We start from the raw sequence: 16,906 nt of genomic DNA, 5'->3' as shown, positions 1-16,906 counted from the left end.
CATGGGGGCTCAGATTCGATTTGCGCATGCGCGAATCGGATCGAAAAAACAAACTTGCGCGCCTGTAGAAAGAGGCGCTGAGCGCGATGGGCTGGATTTAGAGGAAGGGACGTTAGCGGGCACGTCCAAGATGGCGGCGCCCAGTGCATTTGGTCGGCAGTCGGTAGTTTTGGAGGAAGGGATGTCGGGCTCGCACGTTAGAGGTGACGCCCATGTCGCAATTACTGAAGATGATGTGGTAGTTATTTCTGATGATGAGGAGGAAGTTCAGGTGAGTCAGGTTGGTGCAATAGAGCAGGAAAAAAAGAGGGAATTTAGTTGCAACTGGACAGAAAGGTGGCAGGATCATGCAGTTGATTCTGAGGGTGGTCAGTCCTATGCTGCAATAGGGTGCAATCTTGGAGGTTAAGTAATCAGGCTGTTCTGCAGTTAGGGGAGCAGATTGAGTTAGTGGATCATAGTGGGACTGTTTTTAAAGGTACGGTGTGTGGAGAGAGGATCAGTTCTGGTGCTATGGGTAGGGCGGATGTTAGTTTAGACTTGCGGCACCCCGATGTTGGGGAGGGTACCTCTTGGTGTGACACGTCCCATGCTTCGAGCGGACATGGGTTGCAGGTGATTCACCGGCGGTCTGGGCGGATCGTTGGTGAGCAGAGCGTGCCGGTGAAGGTCAGGGCGCCTTCGGTACACCGGAAAGAATGGAGGGTTAAACCTGGAGCGGTTTACCCGACTTCGGGGGAGACGTTTGGAGACGATGAAGCACAGCCATCCGCTAGCCAGGACACTGGTGCTGGTTTGGCTTGTATGGAGGAAGAATTACTCGACTATGATGATGACTTTGAGGAACCAGTCTCGTCACGTCAGCGGGTGGTTTTAACGGGAGATATGCCTGGGGAGGTCCAGGGCGTCCGCTCTAAGGCTCACTACCAGGATGTGTCGGCTGGCAGTTTACCGAGAGGTGAGGTTGGGTTGGTGGGGTCGGTGATGGTTCATGAGTTACAGAAAAACTTGGGAGGTTTGAGCGGGGCAAGTGTTTTGGAGGTAGTGGGTGGTTCAAAAGAGCGCAGGACTAAGATGGATGCATGTATTCAGGTGAGTTCGGTCACGGAGGGGAATGGTAAGTTGGAGATAAGTGGTGACAATGGTGATGGGTCTGTTAAGAAAGTTGGGTCAGGTGATGGTAGTATGAAGGCTACGGGTTCCGTTGCGGGTGGTGAGGCAGCGGGGGGTGCGGTTAAATCTAAGAAGTTGCCTTATATGGGAGTGTCAATGCCTTTGGGGGCGCATCTCACTCTGAATTTGAAAGAAAAAATTTGGAAAGGGGAGTTTATTGATGTTTTCAAACTGCTTCATAGGGAGGTTCAGGCAAAAGAGGGGTAAAAGGAAGAAGAATGGGAATTGGCTTGGAGGCCTAGAGTCCCAACCACAATTGAAAATTGGACATCGGCCTTTTTGATTTACGCTAGTGTTTATTGCGAAAAACATCAGGACTCTTGTGTGGCTTTGTTTAAATACATGGACGTTGTGAGGCGAGCTCAGATGGATTTCGGCGAATTTGGATGGTTTAGATAGGATGAAGAATTTAGGGCAAGGAAGGCAATGGATTCTACTAAAATGTGGGGTGAAATTGATAACGAGTTATGGATGCAGTGGTTACGTACTGCAAGGAATGCGCCTACAACTCATACGGCGAGTGGGTTACCGGTTCAATATAAGCCCTTTCAGGGGTGTCCCACCCAAGTTGGGGTGGGTTTCGGTTTCAGAGGTCAATTGCAATCTAATGGGGCGTGTTGGTCCTTTAACAGCGGGCTCTGCAATAGACAGCAATGTAGATTCAGACATGAGTGCTCCAATTGTGGTGGGAGACACACAGTGTATCAATGCTTTGGGGGGTTGCAGTGGGCTTGGCATGGGCCATCATCAAGAGGTGGTGACAGAGGTAGGGGACATATTCAGCCGGTGGCAGGTAAAGGGCCCTACGCCTATTAGATTTGATGTGGTTGCTTATTGGTTGCAGTTTTATCCATGTTTTGAGGAGTCTAAGGTTCTTTTTAGTGGTTTTTTTGATGGTTTTAGGTTATGTTATCAGGGCCCGAGGTTGAGAAGATGGGCTAATAATTTGAAGTCAGCAAGGGAACATCCTGAGGTGGTGAGGTCTAAGTTGGAAAAAGAATTGAGTCTGGGCAGGATTGTAGGCCCCTTTTTGCAGTGGCCTTTGCCTAATTTGACTATTTCCCCGCTGGGCGTGGTCCCTAAAAAGCAGGTCGGTGAGTTCCGGCTTATCCATCATTTGTCATGGCCGGCGGGGGCTTCAGTAAATGACTTTATTGCAGTGGAAGACTCGATGGTTCATTACGCGTCGGTTGATGAGGCTATTGCGTTGGTTCGGAAGTGTGGTAAAGGTGCAGAAATGGCGAAATCAGACGTGGAGTCAGCGTTCAGACTGTTGCCAGTTCACCCAGACGATTTTTCTTTATTGGGAATGCAGTTCGAGGGTTCTATATATGTTGATAGGATGTTGCCAATGGGGTGTTCGGTTTCTTGTTCATTGTTTGAGATGTTTAGTTCATTTTTGGAATGGTGCTTTAAATTTCAGGGAGGTGGCAGATTTGTGACTCACTATTTGGATGATTTTTTCTTTGTTGGGAGAGCCAACTCAGGAGATTGCAGCAGGGCTTTGAGTGAATTTCAGTGTTTGATGTCTCATTTTGGGGTTCCGTTGGCGAGAGACAAAACGGAAGGGCCTGCAACGTGCCTACATTTTTTGGGTATCGAATTGGATTCTGTGCTGATGGAAGTGAGGCTGCCTAGGAATAAAGTGCAACAGTTGATTGCTATGTTGGAGGAAGCAGTGAGGAAACCCAAGCTGGAACTGCGTCAGGCACAATCCTTATTGAGTCATTTGAATTTTGCCTGTAAGGTGGTAAGGGTTGGCAGGGCGTTTTGCTGCAGACTTGACTTTGCTATGCGTGGTGCCTTTTTGCCACATCATCACATTCGACTTCGGGCATGTGTTAAGGAGGATTTACGGATGTGGATTGTGTTCTTGAAGGACTTTAATGGTGTGACGATGCTGGTGGAGGATGAGGATTGGTTTTGGCACATTCAGATATTTTCAGATGCGTCTGGTGCTCATGGTTTGGTGTGTTTTGGGATGGTCATTGAGCAGCGGAGGCTTGGCCCGCGAGTTGGAAACGAGCTAAATTTAGCATTGCATTTTTGGATTTTTTTCCTTTAGTAGTTGCGTTGACAATTTGGGGCCGATTCTTGGCCAATATTCAATGTGGACAATCAGACGGTGGTGCATTTGGTGAATTCCCAAAAAGCAAAAGATGAGAAGGTTCTTAAGCTGTTGAGGGTTTTCTTGCTGTATTGTTTAAAATTCAATATATTGTTCAAGGCTCGTCATGTGCCTGGCATTAATAACGACATCGCTGATGCCCTGTCTCGTTTTCAGTGGGAGAGATTCCGTGGCTTGGCGCCGGGAGTGGATGTCCAGAAGACGGCCATACCGGGGGAGTTGTGGGAACTAGGAGATTGAAAATGTTGGAGCTAGTTCAGCAGTCTTTAGCTCCGTCGACGAGGAGGACTTATTTTCAGGCTTGGTTGGAATTTTTTAATTCCGGTGCGGTACGTCAATTGGGTGGGATTGATGTGATTTCTAGGAGACAAGATGATGCGGTTCGCTTTGTTATGCAGCAGATTGAGGCTGGTTTAGCAGCAGTTACGATATCGGGTAAGTTGTCGGGGTTTCTTTTTATGGTAAGTATTTTTGGGGTTACGATCCAATGGAAGGCGAGTTATGTAGGAGGATTTTGGCAGGTTGGGCCAGGTCGGGTGGGGTTAGGTGTGACCGAAGGCGCCCTCTCACGTCTCTTATGTTGAGGTCTTTTTTGGGTATTTTGGGTGGAATTTGTTTTTCCGGCTGGGAGGTACGTTTATTTTCTCTCTGTATGTCTTGGCTTTTTCATGGGGCATTTCATATTTCTGAGCTGTTGGGTGTAAGAGGGAGTGATGGGTTTCTTTATGAGAATGTGAGAGTCGGTGATGGGCGAATTTGCATATGGTTGCCTTTTTCAAAAGGGGATCAGTTGGGGAGGGGCCAGGAGGTGATTTTAGAAGCTAAACATTCTATTGATTGTCCAGTGCGTTGTTGGTTTTCTTTTTCAGCAGAGTTGCCGCAAGCATCAAGGTTTGTATTTGTTCATGAGGATGGGTCGCATTTGTCAGCATCTCAGTTTTTAGCTGTGTTGAGGATGTCGGTTCGAAGGTTGGGTTTGGATCCTAGTAGCTATGGCACTCATTCTTTTCAGACTGGAGCTGCAACAGAGGCGAGGAGACATGGTAAATCAGGCCAATCAATTAAACAATTGGGTAGGTGGAGATCGAGATGTTTTCAGAGGTATGTGCGTTCCTTTAAACAGTAAGATTTCTTGGTAGGGGGTTTCTCTGAATCTTTTATTTCCTTTCCTGCTTTGTTCCTTCTAGCTCCCTCCCCCCCCCTTTTTTTTCCCCTCTTCTATGCTTTTTTTTCCTTTTAACTCTAGGGGGTTTATCTTATACATCAACGTAGTATGTTACTTAACATATTTTTTCTTGTAGGTTGCGTTGGGGGTCCTGACAAGGTGTGCGCCGTTTGGATTGGGGCAAGGATAAAGATTAGATGGGTAGGAAAGAGTGGGATATGATGGGGAGAGTTACTCTATGTGTCGGCGAAACGGATGGAGCAAGGGGTTTGTCCTGATTTGTTGGTTTTACATCTGGGAGAGAATGATGTGGTTGCATTGTCAGGTATTGGCTTGTTGAAGGTTATGAAGTCAGATTTATGTAGGATTAAAGAACGCTGGTCAGGGACACACATCATTTGGACGAGTTTGGTGCCGAGAAGAGTGTGGAGGGGTGCTCATTCATTTAGAGGGATCGAGAAGCAGCGTAGGAAGATTAACAGGTAAATGAGGAGTTTTTGTAAGGCCCAGGGCATTTCAGTTCTTACGCACGAGAACATTGTGGTTTCTGATGTAGAATTATTTCGGCAGGATGGTGTGCATTTATCGTTTTTGGGAAATGAGCATTATTTGTTGGAGCTTAGGCTGTTGATCGCTGAATTAATGGGGGAACGACTATGGGATAGGTAGATAGGTTTTGGTGGGGCAGGAAAACGCCTGCTCGGGTTTTTCTGGGTGGCCTTTCGGGGGGGAAGAGGTAGATCAGAAAAGATCACAGGACAGGGGTTTTTCCACAGACAAGAATAACTGGAGAACGTGAATGCAGGACAGATGGGTTAATGGGTTGGTCGGGTCAAGGTGGGGATGGGACAAGGGGTAGTGAGGTGGGGTCACTTTAGAGGGAGGGGGAGGGGTTAGGTGATGAATTTGTATTAGTGAGGTTTGGGTAGTTTTGTGAGGCTTTATGCCAAGGTTGTATTTTACCAGACCTGCTCTATTAAAGCAGCCTTTTACCCCTTCAAGGAGTGTCGTGGTTATTTCACTTTTATGGCCAGATGATTCGCTCCCGCCAGTTTCATAAATTAAAATGATGGTCCTCCAACCCCCCAAACGCAGAAGGTGACGGGGGTGGGTCTGTTATGTCTCAGATATTCATTGTCCTTGGGCTGAATGTCCATCCTCCCACCCCCCGCCCCCGTTGGGGCCCCAGAGCTCCGTTTGGGCTACAGGGGCCTGTGATACGCTCCTCGCACCCGCCTACTGCAGAAAAAAGGAATGGCCTAGTGCTATTTACAGCCTGTCTGCTGAGAGCAGTGCGTGCAGCTAGACTAGCACCACTCACAATGTAGGACCGAAGTAGATGGTCATGCAATGTTTCCGATTCTCTGCATTTCAATTTCATATTAGAAAATGGAGTGGACCAGCTTCAACGAAGGATTGCATAAACCCAGGCAACGATTCACAATGTGCCTACTACACACGAGCAGCCTCGCCACCGAAGCAGGAGTACCTGTCCTCATTCCTTACTGCTAGTCTCTCTGGAGCACCCGTGCTTCCTCTGTCAAAGCAACAAGACTGTCTGGATATTTGAATTGCGTTGTCTAGTGTGCAGGAACGAAGATTGGACCCGGGGTCGTCTAGAATTATATCTTGACCCGGGGCCTTCTGACCCTATGTGTGCAATCTGGGGCAGCCAGGTTTTCCTTAGCCTTCCTTCCCTTTCTCTGAAAAAAATGAACTCTTAAAAGTGTCTACAACTAACTAGATTGGATCGAATGTTCATTAGCTCTTTAGAGGACTAATCGAGTCAAAGCGCTGGGCTTCCAAGACTAGACCGGGCTTATGGGATGCAGTCAAAACCCTTTTTTGGGGTGGAGGACCGAGTGGATCTTCAAAAATATATCCTGGCAAACAGCCGTGAGGAAACACACACAATTGATTTTTTTATTTTACACACGTATATAATTTGACCCCCCTCTAACCTCTAAAATATTTCTGGAGATGGGTAGACCTTCTTGCCATGCTTACTCGGTATACTAGAGGGGATTCCCCTCTAGCCCCTAAAATATTTATGGAGATGGGTAGACTTTCTTGCCATGCTCAATTGATATACTAGAGGGGATCCCCCTCTAACCCCTAAAATCGTCCTGGAGATGGGTAGACTTTCTTGCCATGCTCACTCGGTATACTAGAGGGGTGAGATGAACATATTTTCCAGGTCTGTTTTAAACTCCCAACAGGGCCGGCTTTTGCGCTAGTGGAGCCCGATGCAAAAGTATTTTTTGGCACCCAACCTCTCATGACCTTGGTAGCGCGTCAGTCGAATATGTGACAGAACAATTAGGTCCTAAACAACTATAGCCTAAACCACTACTGCTAAACAACTAAAAAGTCTCTACAACTAAGTACTGAACAACTACTGTCTAAACAACAATTGTGCCTGAATAACAATTGCCTGAACAACTACTATATATTTATATATTCTAAACAACTAATAAACCATCACCATAAGAAAATCTTACCTTAAAATTAGTTGTTCAGGTAATTGTTATTCAGGCACAATTGTTGTTTAGACAGTAGTTGTTCAGTACTTAGTTGTAGAGACTTTTTAGTTTAGCAGTAGTGGTTCAGGCAAGTAGTGGTTTAGACCTAGTTGTTCAGGATGTTTCCCGCGTCAGTCATTTATAAGTAAACTTACAAGGAGAGATGCTATAGGTCAATGAACCTTTTGACTTGCTTAGAAAAATCCTGCCAGAGTTGCAGCATAGTACACAATAATCATTACCCAAAAATCAATAATCATTAGTGAAATCAATAATCAACAATCAATTTAGCCAGTAATGTTCACACACCATGACTTCTCAGTCATGAAAAACCAAACCTTTAGTAAAGTTTAGTAATTTTATTTCCCTTTGGTTACAATACTAAATCATATTTGATTAATACTTAACTTTAAATTCAAATGCATATACAAACAATATTAATTAGTCAGAAGACGCCAAAATCGCAATCTAATCAAGGCTTGTATTACAATGCATTCTAGAGCATGGGTACTCGCAAACATTTTCCCAGGGGCCAAAAAGTTTGGTCTGTGACATACCTGGGGGCCGCACTGATGCCAGGGCGGTGGGGGTCGGTGGGGTGACTAGGGGGATTGGTGGCAAGGTAGGTGTAGGGGAAACAAAGGATATACATCTAGTGGCTGAAATAAACAATGGGAAACCAGAAAACCTGGAATTAATCCCAGCTTACCCACTTTTCCAAATTGTGTGATCCTAGGCAATTGTTTAGTGTCACTTTCCCTCCTTTTTCTGCATTATCACATTTAAGATGTCCTCAAAATACATGATTCATGGTGTGCGCTGCACATAACCTGCTTCTATGTTTGATTTAATAAACTATAATGTTGTTTATGTATGATAGGAACCCAGGCCACCCATAAAGTGCACATACCAAGTGACTTGCCCCTTTAATTTACGATAGGTGGTGTTCTCAGGGTAAGGGAAATAATTATTGTTTCCAAATATTATGTTTGAAAACTAGCACTTTAAAAGGAATACATCTCAATGCACTGATAAAATAAATTGTACTAAGGCGAAAAGGTTCTGCATGTTAACTAAATACACGTAATTAATTTTGAAGAGACTGTCTTAGTTTTATACTTATGCTGCAAGGTGTCTTTAAAAATGAAGGCGTTTCTGAAGTTAAGTGCAGGAGTCCCTTCTTCCTTTCTTTAGCACCAATTAAGTTTGAAATAAAAGATTTTGTGTGCATTTAATATTTTTGTTAGTGTGGAGTTGAGCAAACAGCTGCCCAGTGCTCCTGTTGCCCCAGGGGCCGCATGTAAAGGTCAGAGGGGCCGCATGAGGCCCGCAAGCCGTACTTTGAGTATCCCTGTTCTAGAGCATCAGCACAAATTAATAATAGAATCAACTCCAAGTTTTTATTAGCTCTGTCCATAAATTTCGGCAAAACATCAGTCAACCATTTGTCTCTGTTATCTGTCAATCGTCAAGTAGAAATCCCTCATCTAACCCAGATTAGCATCAGCATGTGGGGTTTCATGCAAAATGATTTAGAGCAAGAATTTAGAAAACATCTAGCTAAGGAAACTGACTCAGACAGTGGAGTTGGTACCTAGAAAGAAAAGGCAAAAAAATAGATTTCAGTCATATTGTCATATCTATCTATCCTCGGTATGGGTCAGCAAACAGAATCAATCTTTGTCTCCAGGTCATCAGTCGATCAGCAGCAAATCAGGCTCTCAGTCAGGGAGTATGAGCCCAATGACAGAATCTTGTGTCTCTTCTTCTCAATATCGCATCTCATAACGGGGTAAGATCTAATCTCTTCTCTGTCGTGGTCTCCTCTGCCACGTTGTTATATCAAAGTCACTCAAACTAGCCCCCAATTTCCAATTGGTCAATTAATCATACGTTATTACTCTACCCAATAGTCTTACTATCCCAAATCTATGAATTCTAACATTTCACACTCCACACGTTGTTGATTGGTCTGCTTTAATATGTTCTCATTATCAGGCTCGTCAGCTATCAAAATTGTTGCATCTTCTTCTCCAGTCAGTGTCTTCATTGTTCGCGTCCTGGAAAAGTACATTTAGCGCACATTACACACAAATCGCTACTTTTGCGAGAAACCTCATCTCCTGTCCGTCAGTTCTCATGGAAAGCTTCTGCTAAGCATTTTAACAAGACAATGAGCAATTCACAGTTAGTTCACTCTGTCAGCATTTTCCCATTAATCGCTAAGAAATCCAGCTTCTACATGAGGCCTGGCAAACTAGGCTAAGACACTCGCTAAGTTAAGGCCTACAATTAACAAGCTAAAGGACAATTCATATCCTTTAGTGTGACATATTACTACATTAGTCTAATACATTTTCAATATTTCTCATGTGTTGATCATTCATTTAGTACATTTTGTGAACACTGATGGCCATTCTCTGAGGTCACAATTCAAACATGTACATTATTTTCTCTATGCTATATTATTTTCTACAATTTCATAATTCAAAAATACATAGACATTCCTTAATAATTTCTAATGAAGACATTTGCGTTAGCAACCTCCTTCCCCATAAATCCCCTCACTACCACTCTCCACCAGTGCCACTCACCTCTCCATCTGATATACGTTTAGGCCCTCATTTTGACATTGGCGGAAAATCCTGCTTACCGCCACGCTGATTGCCGCCAACCTACCGCCGCCGCCTCGGACATCCGCTCACCATATTATGACACCCACACACCAATCCGTCACTATTCAGCCACATACACAAATCCGCCAGCCCAAAGGTCAGTGATAAACTGGCGGTATCCAAACCCACACTGTTGCACCCACAGAACGACACCCACCACATTATGACCCACTAATCACCACAGCAGATATTCAACGGTGGTAAACCATTTGCGGTACATACTGCAGCGCTTAAAATACACACACTCAAACAAAACAACATCACATTGGTCAATTCAAACTGCACACACCTGACACCCATACACACACCGCACCCACACCACTATAAAACAAACACCCACACTACCCACAACCCTTTACCATTACAAACCATTGGCACGAGACAGACACCACGACCACAGACAAGACCACAGCCACACACCACCATCACCTAAACACCATCCGCGCACCTGATATCACACACCCCAACACATCACCCTACACACCCTCACCCACACTACTCACACAACACCCACGGCACCACAAAGACACCCCCGATTCTCAGAGGAGGAGCTAAGGGTCATGGTGGAGAAAATCATCCGGGTAATGCCATAGCTATTTGGAGCACAGGTGCAGCAGATATCCATTGCTAGGAAAATGGAGCTATGGCGGAGGATCATGGACAGGGTTAACGGCGTGGGACAGCACCCAAGAACCAGGGATGACATCAAGAAGAGGTGGAATGACCTACGGGGGAAGGTACGTTCCATTGCAGCAAGACACCAACTCGCTGTACAGAGGACTGGCAGCGGACCCTCACCTCCTCCCCCACAACTAACAACATGGGATGAGCAAATCTTGGCAATCATGCATCATGAGGGCCTGGCTGGAATAGGAGGAGGACGGGACACTGGTAATACAACTCTATACCATTCTCACCCCTCTACCTGCATGCCATCACATACCCTCACCTTCACCCTCACTCCCATCACTCCACCACCTCCCACACACCCTGCCATCACATATCACTCATCCCAATGCCTAGCCCTGCATGCACCACCAATGTATCAATCAATCAATCAATCATAATATTTATAGAGCGCACTACGTACCCGTTAGGGTTTCAAGGCGCTGAGGGGGGGGAGTGCTGCTACTGGTCGAAGAGCCAAGTCTTGAGGAGTCTCCTGAAGGTGAGAAGGTCCTGGGTCTGCCGCAGGGGGGTCGGGATGGTGTTCCAGGTCTTGGCGGTGAGGTAGGAGAAGGATCTGCCGTCGGAGGACTTGCGTTGGAAGCGGGGAACGATGGCGAGGGTGAGGTTGGTGGAGCGGAGCTGGCGGGAGGGGACGTAGAAGTTGAGTCTGTTATTCAGGTAGGCTGGTCCGGCGTTGTAGAGTGCCTTGTGAGCGTGGGTGAGGAGCTTGAAGGTGATCCTCTTGTCCACGGGGAGCCAGTGGAGGTCTTTCAGGTGGTGGGAGATGTGGCATCGGCGGGGTACGTCGAGGACCAGTCGGGCGGAGGCGTTTTGGATGCGTTGGAGGCGTCGGATGTCTTTGCTGGGATGCCTGTGTAGAGTGCGTTGCCGTAGTCTAGTCTACTGCTGACGAGGGCCTGGGTCACAGTTTTTCTGGTTTCCGTCAGGATCCATTTGTAGATTCTACGTAGCATGCGGAGGGTGTTGTAGCAGTAGGAGGAAACTGCGTTGACCTGTTTGGACATGGTGAGGGCGGAGTCGAGGACGAATCCCAGGTTGCGTGTGTGGTTGGCTGGCATTGGAGGGGGTCCCAGCGTGGAGGGCCACCAGGAGTCGTCCCAGGCCGAGGGGGTGCGCCCGAGGATGAGGACCTCCGTCTTGTCGGAGTTCAGCTTCAGGCGGCTATTTCTCATCCACTCGGCGATGGACTTCATTCCCTCGTGGAGGTTGGCTTTGGCGGTGTGTGGGTCTTTGGTGAGGGAGAGGATGAGCTGGGTGTCGTTGGCGTAGGAGAGAATGTTGAGGTTATGCTGACGGGCCAGTTGTGCGAGGGGGGCCATGTAGACGTTGAACAGCGTCGGGCTTAGAGAGGAGCCTTGGGGTACGCCGCAGATTATGTTGGTGGCTTCGGAGCGGAAGGGTGGGAGTCGGACTCTCTGGGTTCTGCCGGAGAGAAAAGAGGAGATCCAGTTGAGGGCTTTTTCTTGTATTCCGCCTTCGTGGAGGCATGTTAGTAGGGTGCGGTGGCAGACCGTGTCGAAGGCTGCGGAAAGGTCCAGGAGGATGAGGGCTGATGTTTTGCCGTTGTCCATAAGCTGTCTGATGTCATTTGTGGCGGCGAGGAGAGCGGTCTCGGTGCTGTGGTTGCGTCTGAAATCGGACTGGGAGGGGTCCAGGATAGAGTTGTCCTTGAGGTGGCCGGTGAGCTGAGTGTTGATGATCTTCTCGATGACCTTCGCCGGGAAGGGGAGGAGGGAGATCGGGCGGAAGTTTTTGAGGTCGTTGGGGTCTGCCTTGGGTTTCTTGAGGAGGACGTGGATTTCGGCGTGCTTCCAGCTGTCCGGGAAAGTCGCGGTTTCGAAGGAAGAGTTGATGATCTTTCGAAGTTGGGGGGCGATGGTAGAGTCGGCTTTGTTGTAGACGTGGTGTGGGCATGGGTCTGAAGGGGATCCTGAGTGGATGGAGTTCATGATCTTGCAAGTTTCAACGTCGTCTACGTGGGTCCAGGCGGTGAGGCTGTTGGCGCAGGTGGAGTTGTCGGGGGTGGGGTCTGACGGTGGCGTGGTGTTGAGGCTGTCGTGGATGTCGGCGATCTTCTGATAGAAGAAGGTGGAAAGGGCGTCGCAGAGTTCTTGGGATGGTGGGATGTCGTTGACGTTGGCGCTGGGGTTGGAGAGCTCTTTCACGATGCAGAAGAGTTCTTTGCTGTCGTGTGCGTTGTTGTTCAGGCGTTCTGTGAAGTGGGAACGTTTGGCGAGTCAGATTAGCTGGTGGTGCTTGCGGGTGGCCTCATTGTGGGCTGCCAGGCTGTTGGGTGTGTGTTCGAGGAGCCATTTCTTCTTTAGTTTCTGGCAGGTGCGTTTGGAGGTGAGGAGTTTGTCAGTGAACCAGGCGGCTTTTTTCTTTTCTTGGTTGTCGGTGGACCTCTTGAGTGGTGTGAGGGTGTTGGCGCAGTCGTTGATCCACTGTCGAGGGTTGCGAGCGGCGGTGTCTGGGTCGGCGGAGTCGGTGGGCGGGTTCTGGGCGAGGGTGCTGGTCAGTTGGTCTTCGGTGACTTTGCTCCAGCGGCGGTGTGGTAGTAGTTGGGTGCGGTGGTGTTCGATGTGCTTCTTGAATGTGAAGTGGATGCAGTGGTGGTCGGTCCAGTGGAGTTCGCTGGTGTGTCTAAAGGTGACGTGGTTGCTTGCGGAGAAGATTGGATCAAATGTGTGGCCGGCGATGTGGGTGGGTGTGTTGACCAGTTGTCTGAGGCCGAGGTTGGAGAGGTTGTCGATCAGAGATGTAGTGTTGGCATCGTTGTTGTTCTCCAAGTGGAAATTGAGGTCTCCAAGGAGGATTAAGTCAGATGAGGTGAGTGCGTGGGTGCTCGTGAGGTCGGCTATGGAGTCGCTGAAGGGTGCTCCCGGTCCTGGGGGTCGGTAGATGAGCGTTCCCCTGAGGGTGGTGTAGGGGTCAGTGTGGATCCGGAAGTGTAGGTGTTCGGCGGTCTTGAGGGTGTCGTCCGTGTGGGTGTGGATTTTGAGAGTGGATTTGTGGGCGATGGCTATTCCTCCTCCGATTCTGTTGGGGCGATCTCTTCTGGTGATCTTGTAGCCGTCCGGGATGGCTATGGCGATGTCGGGTGCTGAGGAGTCGTTCCACCAGGTTTCGGTCAGGAAGGCTACATCTGGGGAGGTGGTGTCGAGCAGGTCCCAGAGCTCAATGGCGTGCTTGCGTGCGGAGCGTGTGTTGAGGAGTATGCAGTGGAGGTGGTTTGTTGAGGTTGTGGCAGGTTTCCTTGTTCTGTCGCAGGTGAAGTTGCAGGCGTGGCAGGAGAAAGGTCCCTTGGTGTTCTTTGGGGATGACTGGAAACAGGTTGTTGAGTGGCCGGGGTTGAGGGCGATGAGCTGGTTGGTCGAGTAGCGATGTCTGGTGGTGCGGGGGTGTGCGGGCCAGGGGGGGTGGCGCTGGGCGCGGTCCAGGCGCGGACGGGCACAGATGGGCTTGCCTCTGGCGCGCCAGCGGCGCGTCCGCTGTGCGGACGCGCAGCGCCAGCCATTAAGAAGGGAGGGGGGAGGGAGGAGCAGCTGGGAGGTGGGAGGGAGCGGCGAATGGGGGCGCAAGGGGGGCAGGGCCACAAGGAGGCAGCGGCAGGGAAAAGCGGCAAGGGGGAGCGCACAAGGGGCGAAAAGCGGAATGCAGCAAAAAAGGTACAATTGGAAAAAAGCACAAAGGCACAAAAAAAGCAAGGCACAGAATGCAGAATACAATCACAAATACGGTGAAACGGCAAAACGCACAGGCGGATTACAACAGTCTAAAAAAGGCACAAATGGAGGCAAGAGCGCAGAGAAGCAAGGTACAGAATGCAGAATACAATCACAAATACGGCGGACACGGCACAATGCGCACGAGTCTAGCGACGCAAAAAAGGCAGAGTTGACCAGGGCACAGAATACAGTCACAAATACAGAAAACGGCACAAAGCTTACCAGAAGCCCTCTAGACGGGCCTCGAACACGCTAGCAGCAGCGTGGGCGGGGGTCAGGGACACGGGCACAGCGAGGTGGTGCTGCGGACGTGGGGGAGCGAGCTCTTGGCCGAAATCAGGTCAGAGGTCGCTCACCCTCGACACGCAGCGCCAGCCATTAAGAAGGGAGGGGGGAGGGAGGAGCAGCTGGGAGGTGGGAGGTGGGAGAGAGCGGCGAATGGGGGCGCGAGGGGGGCCGGGGCCGCAGGGAGGCAGCGGCAGGGAAAAGCGGCAAGGGGGAGCGCACAAGGGGCGAAAAGTGGAATGCAGCAAAAAAGGTACAATTGGAAAAAAGCACAAAGGCACAAAAAAAGCAAGGCACAGAATGCAGAATACAATCACAAATACGGTGAAACGGCACAATGCACAGGCGGATTACAACAGTCTAAAAAAGGCACAAATGGGGGCAAGAGCGCAGAGAAGCAAGGCACAGAATGCAGAATACAATCACAAATACGGCGGACACAGCACAATGCGCACGAGTCTAGCGACGCAAAAAAGGCAGAGTTGACCAGGGCACAGAATACAGTCACAAATACAGAAAACGGCAAAAAGCTTACCAGAAGCCCTCTAGACGGGCCTCGAACACGCTAGCAGCAGCGTGGGCGGGGGTCTGGGACACAGGCACAGCGAGGTGGTGCTGCGGACATGGGGGAGCGAGCTCTTGGCCGGCCTCTTGGACACCACTCACAGCCCTGCATTGACACCTATCACTAAAGCATGCACACTAGAGAGAATCAGCTATCCCACCATATACCAACTCACACAAGTAAAAGCTGCCAGGGCGAATACAACCAAAGAGGACAACCCACCGATGCACAATATGTCACTCACAGAAACAATAACACTGCATTCACATCCCCACAGGTACCCCAGCCAATGTCAGTGGAGAAGAGGTGCCAGTACTATCCAGTCCACCCACAGAAGAGGCCCACAGTGTTGATAGCAACTCTGGTCACCTGGATCTGGATGACCAACCTGGCCCATCATGGACCTCTGGACAGTCGGTTACCCAGCCACAGTCAGACACCACCACAGACCCTTCCCCATCCTGAAACACCACCACAGCACCCACCCAGCGTACCCATACCTCTGTCCCCAGGACATGTCAATCAGCAGTGTGTCCACCTCTACAGGGACCCTAGGGCACACCTCACCCCAAGACAATCAGGAACCTAAGGGCAGTGGGCACACAGTTCAGGGGTCAGAGGCACAGGACAACAGGGAAACTGGGAGGACGTCTGTGCGCCAGGGGGAGGACAGGCCCAGGGAACCAACTCTTCAGGAGGCACTCACCGAGATCCTGGAAGCATACCAACATTCCCAGGATATGCTGGGCCAGATCCTGGCCAACGTGCAGGAGAACAGGCGGCTGCAGGAGAGACAGTACCAGGGGATCAGGGAGGGCTTGCAAGCCATTAACACCACCCTGGTCTCCATTTCGGGGATTCTGGCAGACATGGCCAACATTATGATCGAGGTAGCCTCACAACAGTGGGCCCCTGCCACTAGCCAGACATCTAAACTGCCTTCCACCTCAGCTGCGCTAGCGGACAAGAGGCCCCGCCACAGGATCAACAGGCCACCAGCACCCCTCCCCTGCAGAAGAAGAACCACCCCGCAAACATTCCCTGCGATCCAGGCAGAAGCCAGAGACTACTACCAAGACCCACGCCAGGAAATTAAACTCTCCTGATTGTCACCCTTGTGTCCCACTCTGTCACCCTGTCCACCTTGAATTGCCATTGCTCCCCTTCCTATGTCCCCTTGGATAATGCACCTGTGCTACCAATAGACTGGAACTATACCCTGGACTTTCCTCCATCATCACCCCAGCACAATGCACTTGCCCCTCTACTTCTTAGCACTTTAATAAACGCCCTTTGAAAAATACAAGTATGGACTATATCAAATGATTTAAGTATGTATTCGTTTAACCAGGTTCAAACATTGCATTTCAAATGTACAGTAATGTTCATATTGGAAAGACCTGTAGTTGGCTGCAGCGATCACACCAGGATCAATAGTGGGGCACCAACAACTGCAAAATGAGTTACCAAAGGGTACAGTGAGTGGGCATAGAAGTGGGAAATAACAGCATGCCAGTGACAAAGATAAACAAGAAAATGTCAATGAAAGATGAAGTAACACTGTCCTACCTGTGTGTCATTCAAAGTATTGTCTGATCACTGCAGTTCTGTTGTCCTCAACTTCTTGTCCACAGGGTCCACTGCTGCCACACGGCCATCTCCAGCCTCCTTATCCTGCTGAAAAGGAACATGGCATCTCAAGGCAAGGTTGTGCAACATATAGCATGCCACGATTATCTTGCAGACCTTCTTGGGTGAGTAGCACAGGGATCCACCTGTTCGATGGAGGCACCAAAACCTCACCTTCAGGAAGCCAAAGGTACGTTCTATTATCCTTCTTGTACGCCCATGTGCCTCATTGTAACGTTCTTCTGCCCTTGTCCTGGGATTCCTCACAGGGGTCAGTAGCCATGATAAGTTGGGGTAACCTGAGTCACCTGCAAATATGGAGGGACAACATTTAGCCACACACTAT

The sequence above is a fragment of the Pleurodeles waltl genome, chromosome 5 (genome assembly GCF_031143425.1).
Source record: "Pleurodeles waltl isolate 20211129_DDA chromosome 5, aPleWal1.hap1.20221129, whole genome shotgun sequence".
In the NCBI taxonomy this organism is placed as follows: Eukaryota; Metazoa; Chordata; class Amphibia; order Caudata; family Salamandridae; genus Pleurodeles; species Pleurodeles waltl.
Note: the sequence above shows the minus strand (reverse complement) of the source record.